This window comes from Helicoverpa armigera, chromosome 14, assembly GCF_030705265.1.
Source record: "Helicoverpa armigera isolate CAAS_96S chromosome 14, ASM3070526v1, whole genome shotgun sequence".
Classification (NCBI taxonomy): Eukaryota; Metazoa; Arthropoda; class Insecta; order Lepidoptera; family Noctuidae; genus Helicoverpa; species Helicoverpa armigera.
This window is the reverse complement of record NC_087133.1, coordinates 2,357,948-2,381,318: the sequence shown is the minus strand read 5'-3', so window position 1 is coordinate 2,381,318 and position 23,371 is coordinate 2,357,948. Positions and strand designations below refer to the sequence as shown.

General features: G+C 34.0%; 1 protein-coding gene and 2 long non-coding RNA genes across 7 annotated transcripts in view; 1 reads left to right on the top strand and 2 right to left on the bottom strand.

Annotated features, from left to right (window-relative positions):
• The window catches only part of LOC110377185 (modifier of mdg4), a 452,561-nt gene that overhangs the window by 366,789 nt on the left and 62,401 nt on the right, over positions 1 to 23,371 (top strand). The gene's annotated exons all lie outside the window — the stretch shown is intronic.
• On the bottom strand, positions 171 to 5,878 carry LOC135116651 (uncharacterized). Its single transcript, XR_010277122.1, has 3 exons — positions 4,484 to 5,878; positions 1,842 to 3,394; positions 171 to 1,043 (listed from the first exon to the last, which is right to left on the bottom strand). It is a non-coding gene; the product is annotated as an uncharacterized LOC135116651 (long non-coding RNA).
• On the bottom strand, positions 11,381 to 21,600 carry LOC110379657 (uncharacterized). 3 transcript variants are annotated; one of them, XR_010277120.1, is made up of 3 exons: positions 21,188 to 21,599; positions 14,377 to 15,897; positions 11,381 to 14,283 (listed from the first exon to the last, which is right to left on the bottom strand). It is a non-coding gene; the product is annotated as an uncharacterized LOC110379657 (long non-coding RNA). The 3 variants fall into 3 exon arrangements; XR_010277121.1 differs by having other exon boundaries at positions 11,381 to 14,664; positions 15,626 to 15,897; positions 21,188 to 21,582; XR_010277119.1 differs by having other exon boundaries at positions 11,381 to 15,897; positions 21,188 to 21,600.

Genomic DNA, 23,371 nt, shown 5'->3' with positions numbered 1-23,371 from the left:
CGGCCCTATGCTACTTCATCCTACTCTACACAACACTAAACTTCACTTAAACCTTCTAAATATTATACAATAGCGTAAACATTTGGTTTTTGACTAAAAAGTAACTTACGGGAATCCGCAGTTATACCTTTCTGAAAATGGAATTGATACTGTTTAAAATAAAACAACAATTACAATTTAAATGTTCTAAATTATATTAAGTGGTTAAATAAGAAGTATCAATATTGGTTACAATATTTTGACGCTTGGAAGAGATCAATATGTTTACCCGTGAAGAATTGGTGTATCATCATGACATTCATGTCACTTGTCAGACAATGTTTAGAAGCATGCTTACGATGCTAGTCTGAAATTGTTGCATTAACGTTTTACACATGTCCTTGACTATTTTTCTTCTTGCGTAAGTATTTACCTCGTTTTTCTTGCAAATCATCAATTTCCTTTTTGAGTGTTAAGTAAACATGGGTGTCATTCCGCCGTTTGTACCCAAGTGTGGTTAAAAAAAATGTTTTGCAAACTTGAATTCTTTCGTCACCAACTTGAAAATGATAGGAATATGCAACATCCCTACTCTTACATCGAAATTTTGTTTTTCTTTTTTTTACTTCCTGTGGTTCAACTAATTCCTTAATGAACATTCCTCTAGACTCCGAATCAAAACTTACGTAACAATCATGTATTTGTTTTCTCATTTCTTCAGAAATCTTAGTTGTACATTGTCTGCGACATTTTTCATTACACGGTGGTTTCATTGTTAGCTTTTGATCAGCCTTGTCTTTGTATAGCCTTATTCGTCTATTCCCAATGGTTTTATCATATTTATGTCTTTTCCTTGGCAAACCCTTTTTAGTCAGGCCTTTATCATTCTCAGGTATAACAACTTCATTTGTTTCAGTACTAGACTCCTCTACTTGACTCTCTACTCCTTCAGTCTCCTCACTTTCAGTCTCTTCATGGTCAGTAGCTTCGTTATCAGATTCGACATCGTCATTCAAAAGAGCCAAAGAAAGAATTTCGTCGACATCTCTACTGAACATTGTTACCTGAAATAGAATTATTTTGCTTAAGAACCCAAAAACCCAAACCCAAGAAGAAGAAAAAGTCAACGCATGAGTAGCATTATCTCTCTTAAAAGTTTTATCAACATTTAAGTACATTACTAGAGTTATTACTTAGAGTTCTCAATTGCATATGAGTCACCTCTTAGGAGTGACGTCACAATGACCTATGTGTGCCAAATCTTATTCAAACGGTACTGAAATAATCTGCTACTTAACGATTTCAAACTGCCTTATTCGGAGACTCTTGATTGATGTTACAAAAAAAAATCTGGTTGTCATATAAGTAATTATTATAATTATTTTCAACATAACTACCTTGTTAACCTAACACCATAAAACAATTAAAACCTCAACGTATTTTTTTAATGTAAAATACAACTTAACTTGTTAGATATAGAATATTATGACATATCAAAGTTTATTACTAAATTATGGCAAGAATCAACAGGTTTATATGCTTTTTAAGTTCCATAGCGATCTCGACACGATAATGATGTGTCATTCATCCATGTAGCTGCTTAAAATATTTCATGATCTTCTCAACTAATTTTACAGATTTTATAGAACATCTTAACTTCAAACCAGTAGCCCTATCCTCACGTCTCATGAGAAATAAAAATATTCTAGGAATGAGAGTAGAAGTAAATATTAACCAAACTTAAAAATAAGCAGTTTCATGTAATACCTACTTGAATAAACTATGACTAGCTTTATAACTTATTAAATCGAATATAAAAATAATAGAAAAAGAATAAAATAATTCAACATGTAACTACTCACATAACAGATACTATGGATTCAGATCAAATAAGTGATATGCAAATTGCTTGGATCTCCGAAAATAAAATTATTTAAATCTAATATATTTTCCTTGACTCGTTATCACATATTTTCTGACTGGATGCGAATGATTGGTGACGTCACGAACTTTTCCATCTAGGGTCAGTCTCAAGACGGCCTTGCACTCAGGGTAATGCGTTGAACAGGTCCACCGGTAAGGGGTCGCTCGAGCAAATGTGTATCCATTTATAAGTATCAAGTCTCTCCCTCGTTGAGATTTCACTATCTGGTATTCTGCAAATGTTAAACACACATCGTTATATTGTGTAATTACATTGACTGTCTGAGGAGCGTCTTATACAACGTAAACTTACGAACTGACGACCAATGAGAAATAATCACTAGACAAAACCAGTAGGAAAGCATTTTAATAAGTATGTGAAGATCGTTTATTCCCAAAAGGTACTTATAAAAACTTACAGGATGTGTTTGATTAATGGACTAAAATCCTTAATTGAATTACGGATCTTGCTCGGATCCTCGAAAATAACACTGATGATATCTAATTTGTCCATCACCCGTTATTACATATCTTCTAACTGGATGCGAATGGTCCGTGAGCTCACGGACTTTGCCGTCTGAGGTCAGTCTCAATACGGCCTTGCAGCCAGGATAATGTGTAGAACAAATCCACCGGTACGGAGATGTTCGAGCAAATGTATATCCATTTATAAGTATCAAGTCTCTCCCGCGTTGAGATTTCACTATCTGGTATTCTGCAAATGTAAAACGCCTGATACATTTTAATTTACAACAGTCGTTTTTAGAATAAAAGTTACATTTATACTGTCAGTGATAATGGGACTTGGCGATCGTCGTCATCAGCAAAAAAGCAAGTTCAAAATGTTGGCTAGTCGATACAGTAGCTACTTACGTACTGAGGACCGATGACAAATAAACAATAGACAGAATAATAGAAATGTGTGAATATCGTTTATTTTTAATAACTGTGTAAATAACAAGATAGGTGTAAATAAGAATCTATAAATTCTCAGTTAATAACTAGGCATAATCAATACATTAACGTTTTGAAAGAAAACTGTTGGTTAAGAGAATTACTATACTATTTCAAGGTATTTATTATAAAATATGTATTTATATAAGTAAGGCATCGTAACAAGAAATATAGTAAATTGACTTATTGTTTAATTAAACTAACTATGAAAAAAAAAACAAATTCAAAAACTGTAGTAAGCAATACGGATCATTCGTTTTGAATACTCAAAGGACTCTTTATCCTGTTCAACTCGTTATGTATTAATTTTTTTACAAACGCACATATTTCCCGCCAATGAGACCATATCTCTCTCGATGGGGATGTTCGTTGAAAAGCTCGACAATTCTTTGATTATCGTCCAACTTGAGTTTCGCCTTGCACAGCGGGTTTTTCGTGGAACAAACCCAACACCGACCGTAAGCTTGGGAGAACGTGTGCCCTCCTATGAGAATCAACTTCTTCCCCATTTGTGATGTCACGTAAGTGTATTCGTAACCTGTGTAAATATATGTAAATAGATGATAGATTGGTTTGAATGTTGGGAAAAAAACTCGGAAGATGATAAAATGTTGGTTTGAATGGTTTTCGCTAAATTTAATGGCATCCCTGTTCCGAACTTATTTTTTTTTTTTTTTGACGAGAACTAACTTATTTCAACTTCCCTAATGAGTCTTGGCCGGGTAAGTGGGTCGAATAGATAAGATACATAATGCATGTAAAACGCTGGTACTCAGCTATTTTTGGCTAGGCAGATGATCTTGACTTTCCTATAGCAATTTTCATTAACTCACAAGATAAATAGCTTTAAAGGCTTAATAAATAAATCAAAAGATTGGCTTATTTTTGGTAGAATTTAATTGTCTAGTTTACCTTAAAAATACGACACCCGATTTATACCATTCATACTTAATTATTGCGTGGTAGTAGTGTGTAATTACAGAGGTCTATAAAAATCAATACAAACTAAGAATAACTTTCAAAAAGTTTATCTATTTTTTCGTAAAAATAAATTGAAAAACCACATCTGAGATATTCAATTAATTAATTACCAAGTCTTATATTTTTCTTTAATAACCAAGTAAAATTAATGAATAACCAAGTCTGCAAGCCGCATTGCTTAGCGTAGCAGACATCACAGTTTTCATATGTATCTAACAACAATTGCATACGTAAACATACTGTCACGCAAATAAGCAGTTGTGTCTACGTCTTGCTGTCACAGATACACACCGGCACAGATAGTACACATAGGCCACTTGTGAACATAAGTATCTTGTCCTACTGATATCCTACTAATTCCTACTAATATTATAAATGTGAAGAGAAGAATGAAAGCTTGTGAGAATGTATGAATGTATGTTTTTTTATTCTTTCACGCAAAAACGGCTGGACCGATTTACTTGGGTATGGAGATAGGTGATACCATGGATTAACACATAGGCTACTTTTTATCAAAAAACCACGCAGGCGAAGGTTCATTAAAACTAAAAATACATATTTAACTAAAACTTTAACACCGCACGTATTCTCCTTGAATCAACATATATCTTCTAGGTGGGTGGGGGTGTACATTATACAAACTGACAATTTTTTCATTCTCGTCCAACCTCAGCCTCGCTCTGCAATTTGGGTTTTTTGTAGAACATGTCCAAGCTCCTCTCCAGTGAGAGAAAGTGTATCCTCCAATAAGAATCAATGGCTTCCCCATTTGAGATTGTACATAAACATATTTAAAATCATCTGTAAAAAATACATTGATTGAGGTATATGATTTGGAAGAGGTAAAGGAAAGGGGTCACGGTGCACAATTAATGTTTAAAATAAAAACAATAGATGTTCATATTTTTAAGTAAAGATAAGGCGTTATATTTTCTTTATTATCTTAGAAAAAACTTAACACTGTACACTACAAAACTCGTATCATATAACTAGCCTATAATTAATAGTCCGCAAAAATACCGAAAATACTTTTTATATACCTATTTCAATTTTAGCTAGGTACCTAATTGGTAACAATCATGTGCTGGTAGAGTGGATAGTAGTAGATTTGTTTTCCTACTTCTTGACTTAAATCGAAAAACATGAAAGTTTTGGATTCTGATGCACAACGAATGCACACAGAGACAAAACATCGAATACTCCAAAGAAAGTGTATATTATGTCCAAGTACCGAAAAAATTTGAGTCCTTACAATTATGATAATTTAATATAATCTCCTTTTGGCATCACCATGTATTTCGGAGGTGGATGGAAATGTATGGGATGGGATGTTGGCATAATTTTGCCATTTCTATCCAGTTTAATCCGAGCCTTGCATCCAGCATCCTTCTTAGAACAATAGTAGTTCAGGGTCTGATGCTGTTGAGAAAACGTGTATCCTTGAAACATCAGCAAAAACTTCCCCCGTTTTGTCGGTATCATTTTGTATGAAAAATAAGCACCTGGAATTTGATCTTTTGGGTTAACATATTTATTTTAAACATATACATAAAACAAATATAGTAAACAATCAAGTCAGTAGCTCCATAAAATACAGGTACTCAGCTACATCTTAGACTGGAAGCCGACCCCTACATATTTGGGAAAAGGTATGTGAGATGATGAATCAAATTAACAGAAACTGAGATATGATAAATTTTTACAAAATAATTTATTTTATCCTATTTGAATATTCCGGTTATATACAAAATATTTTTTACGAAAAAACTTTGATATAGTATCCAAACTTTGTCGGAACATACTTTGGTGGTGGATGATCATGTTTTATTACTTCTGTGTTAACAACGCGACCATTTTTACCAGTTTTCACCTTCGCTTTACAACCCTTTTCTCTCTTTGAACAATAGAAGTGATTCGGAGTACTTTTGGAATACGTATAGCCTTTATATAACATCAATTGATGTCCATTGTGTGTTTTGATGAAGGTATATTCTGCAAAAAAACATGCAAGTATTAGTACATGCGCATCTTTCTAAAAACAATAGTACATAGTTCAGGGTCTCATGCTGTTGAGAAAACGTGTAACCTTGAAACATGAGCAAAAACCTCCCCTCGCTTTGTCGTTATCATATGTATGAAAGATCTGAAATCCGTTATTTTGATTGATCTTTAAATAAAAATGGAAAACAATAAAAATATGTCTTCTTTGCAAAAGCTGGTGCTCAGCTGTGCTGTATCCTGAAAGACTGAAAGTCGAACCTAACATAGTTGGGTACAGGATAGGCAGATGACGAACTAAAAAAATATAAATGGCTACGAAATATTTTATTTCATTCAAAGGCACCAATTACAAAATATCCTTTTCAACGACTCCTATTTTATCTCGCGGTTGTTATACAGACCATTATTACAAAAAATATTTTTTTATCGACTTCCCAAAAAGGAAGAGGTTCTCAATTCGTCGGATTTTTTGCAGTATTGTCACTATTTTTATTAGGTGATGCATTTAAACCTAGAAGTCGGTGGATCCACTAGACTTTTGGTAAAAAGTTTTTTTGGCGAAAAAACTGAAATAGCGGCCTCATTTCTTCCAAACAAACCGCGGTGGTAGATGATCATGTTCTATTACTGTTGTATTAACTACGCGACCTTTTTCATCAGTTTTCAGCTTCGCTTTGCAACCTTTATCTGTCTTTGTACAGTAGAACAGATCCGGAGAACTTTTGGAATACGTATAACCTTTATACAAAAGCCAATGATGTCCAAACTGTGTTCTAACGAAGGTATATTCTGTAACAAACATTGATTTCACAACAACAAGCATCAATTAATGTAGATATACCTACCTATATCAATACTATGCCTAAGCCCTTTTTAGAAGTTTTATCTCCCGAAAACGGGCAAAATGTCGCTGGGACAGAATCAAAGACTGCGCATTTAAATTCACAAAATTATGGCTCACTCGCTTTTTCGTGAAAAATAACTACCCAAGATTCGTTTTATAACTATCTAAGATTAGACCAGCATTTTACCTTATAGTTAGTTATGCACAGATGAACTTAGATAGTACTCTAACATCTAAGGATAACAAAAAAACACTTTATTTACTAAATTAATTATTTTATTTTGTATTAATTACACTGGATTAAAGTTTAATATAATCACCGTTAGGCAACACCTTATAATTCGGAGGATCATGATTATGCTGTAACCTGGAGGCAGGTGATATCTTGCCATGCTCATCAAGTTTAATCTTAGCTTTGCATGAAGAACTAAGATTTCGTGAACAATAGTAATTATTAGATATATTCCTTTGGGAGTATGTGTAGCTTTTGTGCATCAGCAGTGTTTTGTTGCTGCGTTTCGAAGGTATCATTAAATATTCTGCAAATGTAACAATAAAAATATTATTATTCCGAATTTGGTACGAGGATGAGGAATAAAGTTATTAAACAACATTCTTTATATCATGTTTGTTGAAGGTCGTTTATGTTTTATACGACTTCGATAGGTCCAGACAAATAGGTACTTAATTACTGCAAAGAACAAAAATAACTTTTTATTATATTAAAATCTAATTTATTTGAAATAACTATTGAAACAGTTACAAAAGGCTTTTAGCTGTTATCTTTAGAATAAGTTATTGTAAGCCTATTTTACAGGCTATACCTACTATAAAAACTATACTATTCGATTCCCGCGATATGCGTGCTTGCTTTAAATATCAATAATATACCCAAACTATACAATATTAAATATGTACCTGACCAACAGGCTGAAATACGAGTTACAGTTGAAAATACTTTAGTAAAAAGTAAATGCAGTTATGGAGTGTTCAAAACAGAATTTTCAAGACTTATTTAACTTATTTTGTACATTACATGACATCATCTAGTGCTTAAATCTTATTTGTCTAATAATTTGATTATAATACTCAATAACTTTTATTTTATTACCTATAGGTATAACAGATTTATTAGATACAAGTAATTCAAATAAATATCTTATTCAAAAATTTTAACACGATTGCTTGTCCTAGTTTAATAAGTAAGTATAGTATATATTTATATATGTATGACATATTGCCTTAATTTTTCACCTATTTAAAAGTAACTAAAATAATTAACGATGTTATAAACATCTTATAATATAAATAGTTTATAAATTACAGTACTTAGTAACCTAAAAAAAGCAGTTATTTACAATTGCAAGACGTAACAGTCGATTGATGAGAGATTTATAAAATTATATTGTTATTATACTGCATTTTCTTCCTAACTTGTTTTAATAAACTGTATATGTACCTACATCAAATGTAGAATTTATTCATCAATACCTAAAATAATGAAAATATAACATATATCCTTTTAAAAATACTAATAAATAATATAGACCTACATGAAGAAAGGTCGTCCCTTTTCCGGCTGTCGAAAACCACCAAACGCAGCGTACATCGACGGATTCTGATCCGTGCTGCATTTAACATAAAGTCCATTTTGCGTTGAACGGTATATAGGTGGAGAATGGTTATGGTCGAGTCTAAAACCCGTGATTCTGCCTTGATCATCGAACTTCACACTGGACTTGCAGCTTTTGTACTTTCTAGAACAATAAAACGTGTTCTTGGCCCTATTGTTTTCCGTATAAGTGTAACCATTCACCATTAGCAAAGTCTTGCCTCGGATCGTTTGAATAAACTTGAAGTTGGTGATACCTGAAAGGAATTATTAAAAAGGCATATATTCACTTCCATTTTATATTTACCTTTCTATATTTTTAGGTTCAATACTTCTCTAATTGCTCATATTATGATTAATAAGGGTATCGGACTCAAATTAAAATAATAATGCTGTAATGAGATCGAAAATTGAATTATATTTATTAGATAATTTACAACGACAGTTGTATTTTATAATTATCGACATCAATTAATGATCTTTATACTAAGTATCTAAAAAATAAATAACACCGATTATTGAAAACTGTCAAGGATTTCAGCAGAATTATTATTAATAAAGATATTTACATAACCTAGCGTAATTTAGAAATCTACTCTTTCCATTCATAAATCTTCAATAAAATTAACACTATGCTACGCTGGGAAGTAAGAGAGACATCGACTAGATTTTACAAAAAGAAGTTCCAGGAATAATTTCTTTATCTCCTTAAGGTACGGTGCTAAGCTTAGACCCAGTTATTTTAATATATCTTCCATTACTCAATCTCCTATAAACTGGGGGCAAATGATTGTGTTCCTCTTTCAGCTGAATGATACCTCCTTCAGTATTTAGTCTCACACTACTCTTACAACCAGAAGACTTTCTAGCGCAATAATACATATGTTTAGATTTGTTATTTTGAGAGAATGTGAACCCATTGACCATTAGTAGCGTTCCACCTTTATCTGTCGTCATAAACTGCATGGAAACTGAAATTAAAAAAGATTGTCTTTAATTTGTTACCTAAGTATATCTTTTGGTTTTAGACACAATAGTAAACGCGTAGGTAGAACCAATTTTTTTCAAAGCACACAAAAAATTAGTACTATGTACGGAATCTTTAAAACGTTCAATATGGTGTCTTGACTTAGAAGGTATAATGCCCAAAAATAAAAAGTAATTACGGAAAAACAAAACCAAAAATCATTTATTCAAACTTGGCTTTAAGACAGCACTTTTTGAACGTCAGAAATATACAAAAGACAGTCCCCAAAACGCCCACAATTCAAGAAGAAATCCCCATCATCGGATTTATACATATACAAAGACTATAAAATATCCTCTATTGACTTATAGATAGATACACGTATTTTGAGAAGTCATACAGGACAACCAAAATGTTAGAATATAAACAGAACGATAATTCAAAAGCATTTCTTTATTTATTTATATTTCTTATTTTAGCATATGTGCCGTCCACTTTTCTCTTGAACACAGGAGGCAAATGATTATGCTCTTCCACGAAACTAAGTATATCCCCTTCGTCACTCAGTCGGACTCTGCTAATACAATTATTGTAGTACCGACTAGAGCAGTAATAAATATTTTTAGATTTGTTATTTTTCACAAATGTGAACCCATTAATCATCAACAACATACTTCCCGTCGTGGTTGTAATGAATTGCATGTACTCTGGAATGTAAGAATATAATTAAATTATCTGTAGTCGTTGGTCCTAATTATTTATTTCATTTCAATCTTGCATGTTTGAAGGGTTCATATAATTTATTTTAGCAAGACCACGTTTCTCTCTCGTCATGACGGATGGTGAAGTGGCTTAGTCTATAACTACTACTATTATATCTATAACGATATTTACCTACTAATTACCATGAAACATTATTAAAAGATCCAAAAATATTTAGATAATTTAGAGCCAAAAGTCATAGAAGGAAAACAAATTGTCACGGCAAATTAGGAACTCGCCATAAGATGATGACCAATCGTCGAAAGTATGATCATTTAAATAAGCGTTAAAAAGTAAAGATGGTGTAGTATTAAAAATGTTATTTATTTATGAAGTATAAACAAATTAGGTTTGTTTAATATTTGAAAAAAAAAAGCGGAATACAGGTATCGATTTAGATACGTGTGTTATTCGAAAACTTTATGAGTGGCAAATGATTATGTTCCTCTATCAAACTAACAACAGCTCCCTCACAATTCAACGTAACTTCACTTTTGCAACCACTCTTGCTCTTTCTAGAGCAAAAATAATAATTCTTGTTTTCATTATGCTGCCGAAACATGTATCCGTTGAGCACTACTAGCGTTTTCTTTTCATTTATCATCAGAAATCGTACGCAATCTAAAAGGAAAAAAAAATCTGTATTTGACATATTATGTATCAGTCTGTGGCTGGGATTAGAGGTGCGCTCTGTCTGACCCACGACGACTAACATAGCCGGCTCCAGAAGAAAAAAAAAATAGGATGTGCAACCGTAGGTACACAAGATAAAAAATCAAGCGACTGGAGCAGTTTCAATATACGTTTATTAGGATATATAGAGAAAAGGCAGTGCGATTACAATATCTTAATTTATTTCCAAAAAGGAAAGTCATTACGAAAGCTTAACAAATAGACCTGTTTTGTCTTGCTTATAGGCCGGTGGTGAATGATTATGTTCCTCCCTTAAACAAATAATGTCTCCTTCACTGTTCATTGTGACGCTACTCTTGCAACCATGATAAGACTTTCTAGAGCAATAATAATTGTTCTTGCATTTATTGTGTTGCCAAAATGTGAAGCCGTTGACCATCAGTAGCGTTCTTCCTTTGTCCGTTACTATGAATTGCACGGACACTGAAAATTATTTTTAAGTTTAATGAGTTGGAAAATCCGGCTATGGTCAGCACCACTTTTTAGGACCGTGGAAACTATTTTGAGACATAACTCCATCAAATTTTGGTTCCAAGAGAACTTCGAAGTCAAGAGAAGAAAGTCGTCCAAGGATAAATTCAAGTCACCACAACATAAACATTTTTTATTTTGTGGTGTGTCAAGCATTATTAGGAATATTAGACGAGTTAAAGTAAAACGCCAGTACGATTACAAAATGATTGTTTATTAAATTAAAAAGTTATAAACTAACAATAGCTCATTTATTACTACTTAACATCTAGCTGGAATATATTCGATAGCAATTTTTTATTGTAATTTCATTGTTGCCTACCTAAAACTAAGGGGATGCACAGAAGTGCTCCCAGATTACATTGTTTTGAGAGACAAGTGTTGATATTAAACAAAGTATACTTAGTAGAAATTATTAATTTATTAAATTACATATTTTGAATCCATTAAAATTATTACTAATTATTTGAAATCAATATTATTTATTCAATTATCTGGAAACCTTATAGTATAAACCACTATCACCTACTACATAAGTAGGTGGTGGATGATTGTGATCCTCCTTTAAACCAATCATAAATCCTTCGTTGTTTAATTTTGCTTTACTCTTACATCCGTAATACGATCGAGAACAATAATAATTCGTTTTGTACTTACTACTCTGCCAAAATGTGAACCCATTGACCATTAACAGCATGCTCCCTTTTTCAGTTTTTATGATTTTCACGTCATCTGGAATGTCAAATAATGTTAAAAAGGTACTGGTTTTCGCGGGTTACAAAAGTATTAGCTGTCGTAATAACCGTAACGACGATTACGACGACGTGATTCGTACGGACGATAATTTATGCTAGGGTAATAAGATGTCACGATCCAGTTGCATACAAGAACGGACTATACGATTAATCGAGGAATAGTAAAAAGCCAGTATGACTAGAAAAGTATTTATTTTTCACAAAATGTAGAGCTTAAACCTTGAAGTACAGACCACCTCTTTGCTTGTAAACAGGTGGTGAATGATTATGTTCCTCTCTTAAAGTAACAATGACTCCTTCTTTAGTAACTTTGACTCTACTCTTACAACCATTTCCAGTTTTACTAGAGCAATAATATATAGTTCTACTCGTATTATGTTGCCAATATGTAAATCCATTGACCATTAATAATGTGCTTCCTTTGACAGTTTTAATAAATGCCACCCTCGCTGAAATGCAAAACAATATATGTGAGATTCTTTATATTTAAGTAATTTCAACTAAAATCGTATCACGGATGTACTTACTAGCAACAAAACTGCAAAAGTCACGCAACTGAAAACTCCTTAAATGAGAATAGCCGCCGTGGCCGAAATCGGCCGTGGACGCTATTATTATTATTCCTTGGTGCAACTTTAATCCGTGTTTAAAGAGAGAGAGAGGAAAGGAGCTAAACATTTAGCAATTCGGTAAGAAAGGTTTAAATTGTCGACGAATAGGATGTATCCAAAAGCAAAGAAAATATTTTTGATTAAAACCTTTGTCAGTACTTCATCAAAATAGACGATGTTACAAAAAATCTCCTTGATTTAACACCTCATTGATTTATTTACGTGGTATCAATACGGGATATACCCAATACAATAGCAGTAACTTAAAAATAACGTAATTTAAATACTACCAAATTTCATAATACTATTGCGAATTCACTCAGATTGCATGAAAAACGTCAATCCTGTCGTGTATGACACACCCACCACACCCGGGTTATGTACGACTTCATAGCCATAGACAAGTCTTTCGTTTGATATCGTCATTATCGCTGTCACTCCTAATCGATCCCATCGAAATACTCATAGAGAGTTGCTACCAAATTGCTAGCAGTTGCCATTAGTTACTACCAATTGCTACTCTCGTATGTATTTCGAGGGGATCGATGAGGTGTGTGTGACAAGGATTCTGATGATTACGACTTTTTTATATAAGTATTCTTCATATTATCGGTGTCAAACTCCAAACCTACTTTGAGACTTTCAAGTACCTTCCGTCAACCTCCTTATAAACAGGCGGGGGATGATTATGTTCCAAATCCATGGAAAGTATATATCCGTTCTTACATATACGAACTCGGCTCTTACAGTTCCGAGCCTCCTTAGAGCAATAGTAACAACGTTTAGCACGATTTTTGAGAGAATAAGTATATCCATTTATCATTAACAATCTCGTTCCTTTCAATGTTTCTATGAACTTCATATTTTCTGAAACAAAAAAAATGTATCACTTACCTATCATCGAAAACCAATCTTAATAGGAATAGATGACATAAAGAAAAAAATACAGTTGTATGTTAAGTTCGTAGGTATATTTATTTCAAGTCAAGATATACCAATTATTTATAAGATACACTATTTATAAACTTACATTACTATTTACCACAATTTCAATGTTTAGCCATTGTTAGATGCCAGAAAACCTGCCCAAAGAGATACGTATATCTATACATAGTTCAAAGACAAATCAGCCAAGATCGTAGTATCTTTAGTTCTATCATAAATAAACTAGTTCATTGCTTACGAAATATAATGATTAAGTATCCTGCCTACCCTCACCAGGACACATACACACAATTCAAAATACGAATTTGTGTTCACACCCAAATCCTACTTAACGGCTCAACCAATTTGATACAAATTGCGTTGATACTTGAATATTTATTTTACTGGGTTCCTTTTTTATAATGGGCCCTTTCAGATAATTAATTCATCTACTGTTCATACACATTTAATGAAGATCATCTAGCGTTCAGTGGCAAACACGCACGAGTAACATTGGTAAAATGCATTTGCCGAAATGAAATCAAGCACACTGCCCACTACTTGAGCCCCTTAAACTTTAATATAGTCTCCACTAGCAGAGCGTACATAGTTCGGCGGATCATGTATATGGATGGTATTGGCTTCTTTTATATTTCCCATCTTGTCCAATTTGACGTTAGCTCTACACCCCACATTCTTTTTAGAACAGTAAAAAGTACGTTTTTTGTGATCCTGTGAGTAAGTATACTTGTTCAGCATCAGTAAAAATTTGCCCCTTTTTGTGGGTATCAGCTCATATCCAAGACCTGGAATGTGAGGTTCGGATTATTCAAGGTTGTATGGGCTGGCTTTTAGCCTATATCTTAAGCTCATTTTGTTATAATATCAAATATACCTACAATAAGAAATACGTATGTAGTTGTACAACTAAATCCTCCATACTAATTATTATATAACTTTAATGTACTCTCCATTAGCATTTCGCTTGTATGTCGGTGGATCATGTGTATGCGCAGTATTTGCTGCTATAATATTGCCCGACTTGTCCAATTTGACGGTAGCTCTACAACCTATATTCCTTTTGGAACAGTAGTAACTGTTACTGGAGTGATTCTGTGAGTAAGTGTAATTTTCCAGCATCAGTAAATATTTGCCCCTTTTTGTGGGTATCAGCTCATATCTAAGACCTGGAATGTGAGATGAGGATTATTAAAGGTTGTATAGGCAGGCTTTTAGCCTGTATTTTAAGCTCATTTTGCTATATCAAATAGGCTTATGTTTAACTTACCACCAGATATCAAATAGCAGACAAAAATAGTAAATGATCACCAAAATTAAACCAACATTTTAAAGTAAAATTATTACCAAAGTTTTAACACTTTGCTATCCTATTTAAGTAAAATTACTCCAAGTAAATCATGAGTAAGCCAAAAATAGTAAATGATCAAAAAAACTAAACCAACATTTTAAAGTAAAATTATAACCAAAGTTTTTAAATTCTGATATCCTATTTAAGCAAAATGAGTCCAAATAAATCATTGTTATCCCAAACTTTATATGTTAGTAGACATGCAGCATGGAAGCAAACATGCAGCATGCAGCAAGCATGGCTTCTGTCACGGCTCCGGGGCTGCGGGGCTCCGGCGGTCTCATGCAAGCTGAGGCGCAGGTAGTTTTAACGCTCGCCGACGCGGCTGAGGCTGGCCGGCCGAGCCGGCCAGCAAGCCGAAGTTGCGGTGGTGAGCGTGAAAACCATCTGCCTCGCCCCTCCGCGCCTACGCGATTTTGAATTGCACTCTAGAGGTAGGGCAGACCAGACTACGTGGAGTCTATATACACATAACTTAATATAGACATAACTTAAAATGGCATCATAATACTTTATTTGATAATAAGCCTACATTTTATGGCAATCACAGTGACATATTTAGGCAAAAATAATACGTTAATTTGGTCGTCAAGATTTGGTGATCATTTACAAAATTTGGTGGTCGAATACAATTTAAAATGGAGCCGTGACTAAAATAGCTGGTACTTTTTTATTTTTAGACTTTATTTTTCTGGTGTTTAGTAGATATTTTTGGTTACAAAACTAAGAGTATCAAAGCATTATTGGTGGCCATAATATTTATTCCCTATCAAACATACCTACAATAAGAAATACGTGTGTACAACTAATTAATGTCTAACTTTAATGTACTCTCCAGTAGCAGTTCGCATGTATGTCGGTGGATCATGTGTATGTGCAGTATTGGCTGCTTTAATATTGCCAGACTTGTCCAATTTGACGGTAGCTCTACAACCTATATTCCTTCTGGAACAGTAGTAACTTGTACTGAAGTGATCCTGTGAGTAAGTGTACTTGTCCAACATTAGTAAATATTTGCCCTTATTTGTGGGTATCAGCTCATATTGCAGACCTGGAATGTAACAAATTATGAGAATTATTCAAGAGGCCGTAGGTGCAAAAGACGTAACTGCGCTGCAGTGGGAAAATATAAAGCATTCTATACATATGCCACTGAACAGCAGGCAAATATTTTGAAACCTTCAAAGACGGAATGAGAATCACCACGAACAGAATTTTTTTAGAGACATATCTGGACATAAAAGTTCCATAAAAAAAGTGAAAGACATTATATATAAGTAAAGATTTCGATGCTTGATAGATAAGCCAGAATATGGTATTGAAAGCAATGTCAGGAGTTGCCCCACGTGAGAACTGTCTTCACGGTAGGCGTGAGTTTATCGGGCGAGGAGAATAACAATAACGGTTACAATACAATCCGTACTTTAATCAAACCCCAATATTCACAAATACATCATAATTATGTGAAAATATACATATTACATTTATCCGTTCAAAAACCATAATCTGGGGGTAATCCCTTCGTAAATAATTCTAGCAAATACATTTTTTACGAAAACCTTGGGAAGAGAAAAACATATTTGCACGTTTGGTCGACTAATGCTAGGTGCCTAAAAATAAGAAATTATTCCTTTTGCTTATAGACGGAAAGCTTATTTCAGAAAACTACAATCCGCAAACAAAACTAATTTCTGTGGGAACCGTTCATATTTTGATAAGTTTATATATTATATTTTAACATATCTGCCATTGTCCATTTTTACATATCGTGGAGGATCATGAGCATGAAAGTTTCTGACAATTTGCACCTTCCCGGAATGATCTAGTTTGACTGCAGCTTTGCAACCGTGGTTTTTCTGCGAACAGTAATAGGTTCGAGACGAAAGGTGTTGTGCATACGTAAAATTATTCAGCATTAACAAATTCTTTTTCTTGGCAGAAGGAAACAAAACATACGCGTTTTCTGAAAAAGGAAAAGTGATTTTGAAGAGATAGGATACATTGTTAGTATTAATTAAAAGTAATACCTACATATCTTTATAAATAATAGGGACTCAATCGTGATACGGTATATAAAGGTGCGATACGTTTTTTATTTAGACGTTGTTTCGGTCGAATTTCACGGACCGGAGTCACGGTTAGATTATAATAGCATCGCGATTAAGACCCGATTATTTTTACAAATCTCAAAAGTTTAAAAACCATAGAAACGGAAAGCGATGGATGGAGACCTAAGGAAGACCTAAGAAAAGATGGATGGATTGCCTGAAAGATGACATGAATAGGGAGTGAGTGTCAGTATGATGAGTGACAGGGGAAAATGAAAGAAGGTGACATATTGTGCCGACCCAAAATAAAATTGGGAACAGGGCAGGAGGAAGAAAAGAAACAGAAAACGTATGTTCATGGTGCAGAAAAAATAAAGGAAATGGCAGCTTAAGATTTTTTTATTTCCATAGATGCAAGGGACGCATTTCCTTGAGCAGCTGAACTAGACATATATTCACTAATTGTGATATTCTTTAAAACATTGCAGGCATAGCCCCGGGAATCCGGGACAACTAGGACAGCCAAATAACACTTTCCTTTTTGTCTTAGAATAGCAAACTCGACACTTTTTGCGAGTTATTCTACCATTTCTCTTTGGTAAATGTACGGGTCGATGATGTCTCCGTCCTTTTTCTAAAATTAATAAGTACATATTTATTGCTTTTGTGAATTTTATTGTTCTCAATTTTATACTTAGGCCGTGGTGTTTCATCGATATAAACTTATATGATTTATTAAATCTGGAAAATTGTCGAGGTGAAAAAAAACTTGCTGAATAAGGACATATTTATAAACAGCAATTAGCTGCTTTGAATTTTAGTACAAATCATGGTAAAAAATAAAGAAAAGGAAACACGTGATAAGAAATTACGTGTAGTTAATTTATTGATTTCTCAACATATTTTTTACATTTTTAAATATTAAATCCGAAAATAAAACAACATTTAAAAATTACAATATTTACTGAATTTGTTATATCTAGTTACTACAATACAATAAATAATTAATATGACATTTACTGTACAACTAGTGTGCACATGCTAAAGTTAGGATTAGGTACATAAACCACAACTCATAGTCACTGTTCAATATTGCAAAGAAATACTAAACAACGAAAATGTAATATATATGACTTATAGATACATCAGAACATTTTTCAACATTAGGTCAGCATATGAATGAAACTTGGGATCTCAGATCAAAGAGCTTGGGATACTAAAACAGCTTAATCAATTCCCCTTTGCTGGAGATCATGAAGTTATCTCTTTGATGATCATGAGTATACAACGTTCGTTCCACATATTTCTGATCAGGGGTTAACTTGACGCTTGCCTTGCAGCCGTAGGAGACTCTTCTAGAACAATACCAGTTCAGTTTCGAGGACTTGTTGTACTTGTAACCATCTAGAAGCATCACTATGCCGTTGCGGTAGTTCACAAATGACGGACGAACTGTAAAAAAGGACAAGGTTTTTTTGGAAGACGTTAAGTATAAATTGATTAGTAGTAGTTCGGCATAAAAATATTTCACGATGATAAGCGCCACACAAATTCGGTTTACTGTTATTATTTTTGTTGTATTTACATGCATATTATTTTTGCTATCCATTGTTGAAGATAGGCCCAATGAGCGGCAACCATCCCCGTCTAGGGCAGTCAGAAACCATCCTTAATCCGCCACCTTCTTCAAATCGTAAGTCCGCCGTGCAGCAGGGCGTTTTAAACTACGTTTACCAAAACGTTTTATCTGTAGTTACGGATAATCTGACGTCTATGTTCCAAGATCTGTGCGAACTATCGGTATAGGTAGAGCTTAGCTGTTTTAATTGAACGTGTGTGGCGCTTATTATTAAGCTAAATAAAGGATCTAACAAGATCCTCTTTGCGTACCTTTTTCGGAAGGGTAATAAACAACCGCTGAAAAGGAAATAATTCCATTTAGTGCTTTTTGAGTCTGCTCTATCTGCGCTCAAGCTTTTTCGGCATGCAGAGTATAACTATGGTAAATAAATAATAAAATAAAAATACAAAACCGAATGCATTACATATTTAATTCCATTTTTTTGGCGCTAATTAATACATTGTAAATTTTATGTAGTAATAGCTTTTATTGATTACCTATGTGAAATCTTTGGCATGAATTCGCTAAGTAAAAATATTTATTTCATATAGGTACTTAATACTGCGTTCCATAATGTACGTGCATATAAATGGTGGAAATATAAAATTATTATTGTCACAATAACATACCCTGGATGGTGATGATTTAAGTAATTCAAATTAAGACATTATTTACCTAATGAAGTTTTATTGAGTACATAACTTCACCTGCCTAGCCTTTTCCCAACTATGTCGGGGTCGGCTTCCATTCAAACTAGATGCAGCTAAGAACCAGTGTTTTACATGGAGCCACTGCCTATCTGACCTACTACTAGGGTACAGTTTATCAGTCTGGTACTCCAAAGCTTTACCTACGCAATGTAACAAAATTACAAAAAATAAATAGAAAGAATTTGATCTGATGGTTTTCTTAAAATAATTGTTTATGGTGAAGGCGCAGTTGTACGAGATTTCAAACGGTGTCATATAAAAAAAGCTATTTGATACCTTCGTCGCATCGTAGTGTCGGGTATTCGCTCACCATTTACTATGAATTTTCACATAGGTAAAAGTTTTAAAGTAAACAGTTGCTTTCAAAAGGGCCCTAGAATAGCAAGCTGTCCTGGTCAATCGTGGAATTGTACTTCGTCGTACTACTAGGTATTAAGAATGAAAAATATCATAACACTTGACCTTCCTACTTCATTTATTTAAAACTAAAAACGGCTTTTGGCCAGTTAAGTGGGCCAACACGGCCAAAACGAGTATAACGGTACCTTTTTCTACTTAAAATCAAAATGGCTTCAACTCTGTGGATAACCGACACTATTATAGTAATTCAGGACTTTAGGCTTGTGATTATGGTCCGTCGAAGCTGATAGGACGCTGCTCAAGCTATGGTCCATCCTGACGTACGCCATACAATTCTGTCGTCGTTTCGAACAGTACCAAGAGATGGCGCGCTTGTTTCGCGCGTCTTTCCAGTAAGTGTAGCCGTTTAGGAGCAGCAAGTGTCCTTTACGTGCAGGTATGAATTGTATGCTGCCTGAAAATAATGTGTCATTTATAACTCAAATAAAAGAAAAGTTCAGTTAAATTGACTTAGGCGAGATTACCCAGATGTGTGCAGCAAACAAATGTTTGTTGTGGCCTACTCCTCTAGCAAACAGTAACGAAAATTTCTAAAATATGTGCGAAATTGAAAATCGCGCCACAAAAATGTTGATGTAGCTGAACCATTGAAGCTGAAAATTAGAGGGGAGGTAGCTTAGGTGAAGGACATAGGATTTAGTAAAGAACAAACATCATCTGGCTATGGCAAGCAGATATATTGGGACACGGGTGAAACCGCAGGTGGAAGCTAGTTAAGGAATAAAAAACAAAACATTTGTGAAACAAATTCTTTATTTATACAAAACTATAACTAAAAACTTACCCAAAAACCGTTATTCTCATTAAAAATCTCAACACACGAGACTTATTTGAACTTACCCATGTATGATATATTATATACCTACTGCTTAAAACAACCGTTGAATGGAAAGAACTAAGTACATACTTCCATACGTAATTGCAATATTGTAGGTTGAAAACATAACAACAGCATATTACCTTACAAATGCACGATTAGCTTGTACTTCACATTGAGATAAAGATTATAGAAACAGATTCTTAATCTTAAAAACTATGGGTTTAAGTAGTGATTCCAAGCAATTTGCATATTGTTAAAAAATTAATTATCATGATGAACATGGATTACAGAAATTGTCTATTTCAGTTCGGAAATAATTTGCATATCATTTCGAATAAAAATTAAAATATAGTTAAGATACCAGGATTTGGTCCGCAACAAAAAAAGTAAAAATCATTCCTTTAAATTTCAATTTATATGAAGGTAACTGCCATCTACCTATATAATACCCAAAAATATAGGTAGTAATCAAATCGAAAAGCTCATAAGAAAACCTCAGTAAAGTACACAACGTTGGATACAAGATTCCTACAATAACATTTGTTATTTTTGAAATTCTGAGAAAAAATCTGATTCAATGAATGAAGTCATTATCATGGCACACTCTCAAAATTGTAGATAATCATCAGTACTGTTACTTTAGTGTAACATTCGGACAGAAAACAGGTTTTTTGGATGTTAGATGCTTTGTCAACTTTCATATCTTAATGCTAAGTACTTACCGCCTTCAGCACACTGCAACCGCCGCCAACGTATCACACAATCACTACCATCACTAGATAAATGTTAGAAACTTATAAGACTCACAAAATCAACACTTAATTCACAATTTTAGATAAACAAGAACACAAAATATTTTGAGGTTATTATCACTGAGAACCCGATGCTGCTTCACGCACACTATGTCTATATTGTCCAAAATATAATGCTCACGGGTTTAAATAGTATTTCGGCTATTTTTGAGCAACAAAATCGCGGTAAAAGTAAACAGTTTATGATTATTTGTTTTGACTTTTGACATAAGCAAAATGTTTACGAACTAGAGCGCGTTCCACTGCACTCAAAGCCAACGAAACTTTATTTGTTGTATTTTTGTGCATCATGTTATGAGTTTGCTTCATTGAACTTTGGAAAATCATTTTATTTTTTTGAAATCCCATAAATATGTAATTCGATTCTTCTTCTTCTTCTTCTTCTTGGCGAGTCGATGGCAACTTAAATTTTGGAGGCCCAATATTTCGCTACGCATACGGCATTGTCAGTAGCGTTATAAAGGTCCTCCACTATGCAGCTGTCGGGGCATAGTGGGCAGCATAGAAGGTGCCGCATGGTTTGTGGTATGGCACCACACCCGCAGCTGTTGTCGTCAGTGTAGCCCCACTTAAGTCGGCCATACACGCTACGGTCTACCGGAAAGGTCCACCTGTGCAGGTATGCCTGCACAGGTAGACCGGAATGTGTGTGGGAATAGACCTGTGCAGTTTTTTGAACCTGCGCAGGCAACCGGCGCAAGATCGAAAATCGATTCTTTCGAGTGACACCGTACGGTGTACCTGTGCGTGTGTGCGTGTACTCCGGTCGCCTGCGCAGGTCGCGTCAGTTGTTCAAAATCTTCTGGTTCAAATTTCAATTCACTTAATAAATTAACATGACTATATGTTTTATATTTTATATAATGTAACTAATTTTGTCGTATTAGGTTAAGTGCCTGTAAAGATTAAATTAGCTGTGTTTTGATAAATAAATAAATAAATAAATAAATAAATGTTTTTCTTTTCAATAACCAATGCTTACACCACTTTTTTCGCTTCTTTTTCGTATTATTCATCTTCAAAATTAAAGCAAGACCTAGCAATGCCAGCGTGTCATCGTCCAGATTCGATGCCATTGCAAAAAGAACTGAAGACCGCTCCGATACACCGGAACGTCCCCATACACGCTACCAATGTTCGGTTGACCTGCGCGGGCATACCTGCACAGATTACCTCTCCGGTAGACCGTAGAGTGTATGGCCGGCATTACATAGGTTTTCCCTGCACCTGCCTACCTGTGCACGTAGCCTGTTAAGAGACTTCCATTGTGAATGTGAACGTCTTTCTAAAATCTGCAATTCTTCAATACAAACACCCCTAAAATGACTCGTTAACCAAATATAGCTACTATAGCTAGCCTCAAACCGGCTACGTTTCTGAAGAACAGTTATGCGGAGTATTGCAAGTCACTCAGCTAGTTATTTTATATATGTTTTATTCTTTAATTTTAGTGGGTAGATTTTTTATAATCGAAGTAAATTTTAAGGTTTCTGAATATAGTTTTTTATAATAATAATTGATTTAAATTCAATTTTAAAATTATTTTATTATGTCTTAATCCTAAAGAGAAACTTTGCAGCCAAAATGCTACAAGACTGGAACTACTGACACAGATTACTACTACTGACTGCAGTTTAGCAGTAAGCACAAGAGTAAATCATTTTATTAGAACAAAATTATACTTTATTTATTTTAATCCCGCCTTGTCAACTTTGTTGTGCACGATTTCGTGCTGCAGGTACTGGAAGTCAGAGATTTTTTCTCAAGCTGATGCTAGCAGTCCATTCCTGAATGCTATTCACTTGCTTCATGTAAATTATTCAATTTACCCATGCATGTCCATCCCCAGGTTTTTCTATGTACCATCAGAATCGGCTCATCTTTGAAAGGTATTTCACCAGTTGACCAGTTACAACTGCAGAATATTTAAACGACTGCTGTACGAGACCTATTATGAACCCAAAAATACCTGTTCTGCTAAATAAGAAACATGGTTAGAAGTGTTTGTATCAGGATACTTTGCACCTTGACCTCATTTTAAGAAAATTATGAAAATGTAACCGTTACGGAATGATGATGAAAATTAAAATGGTG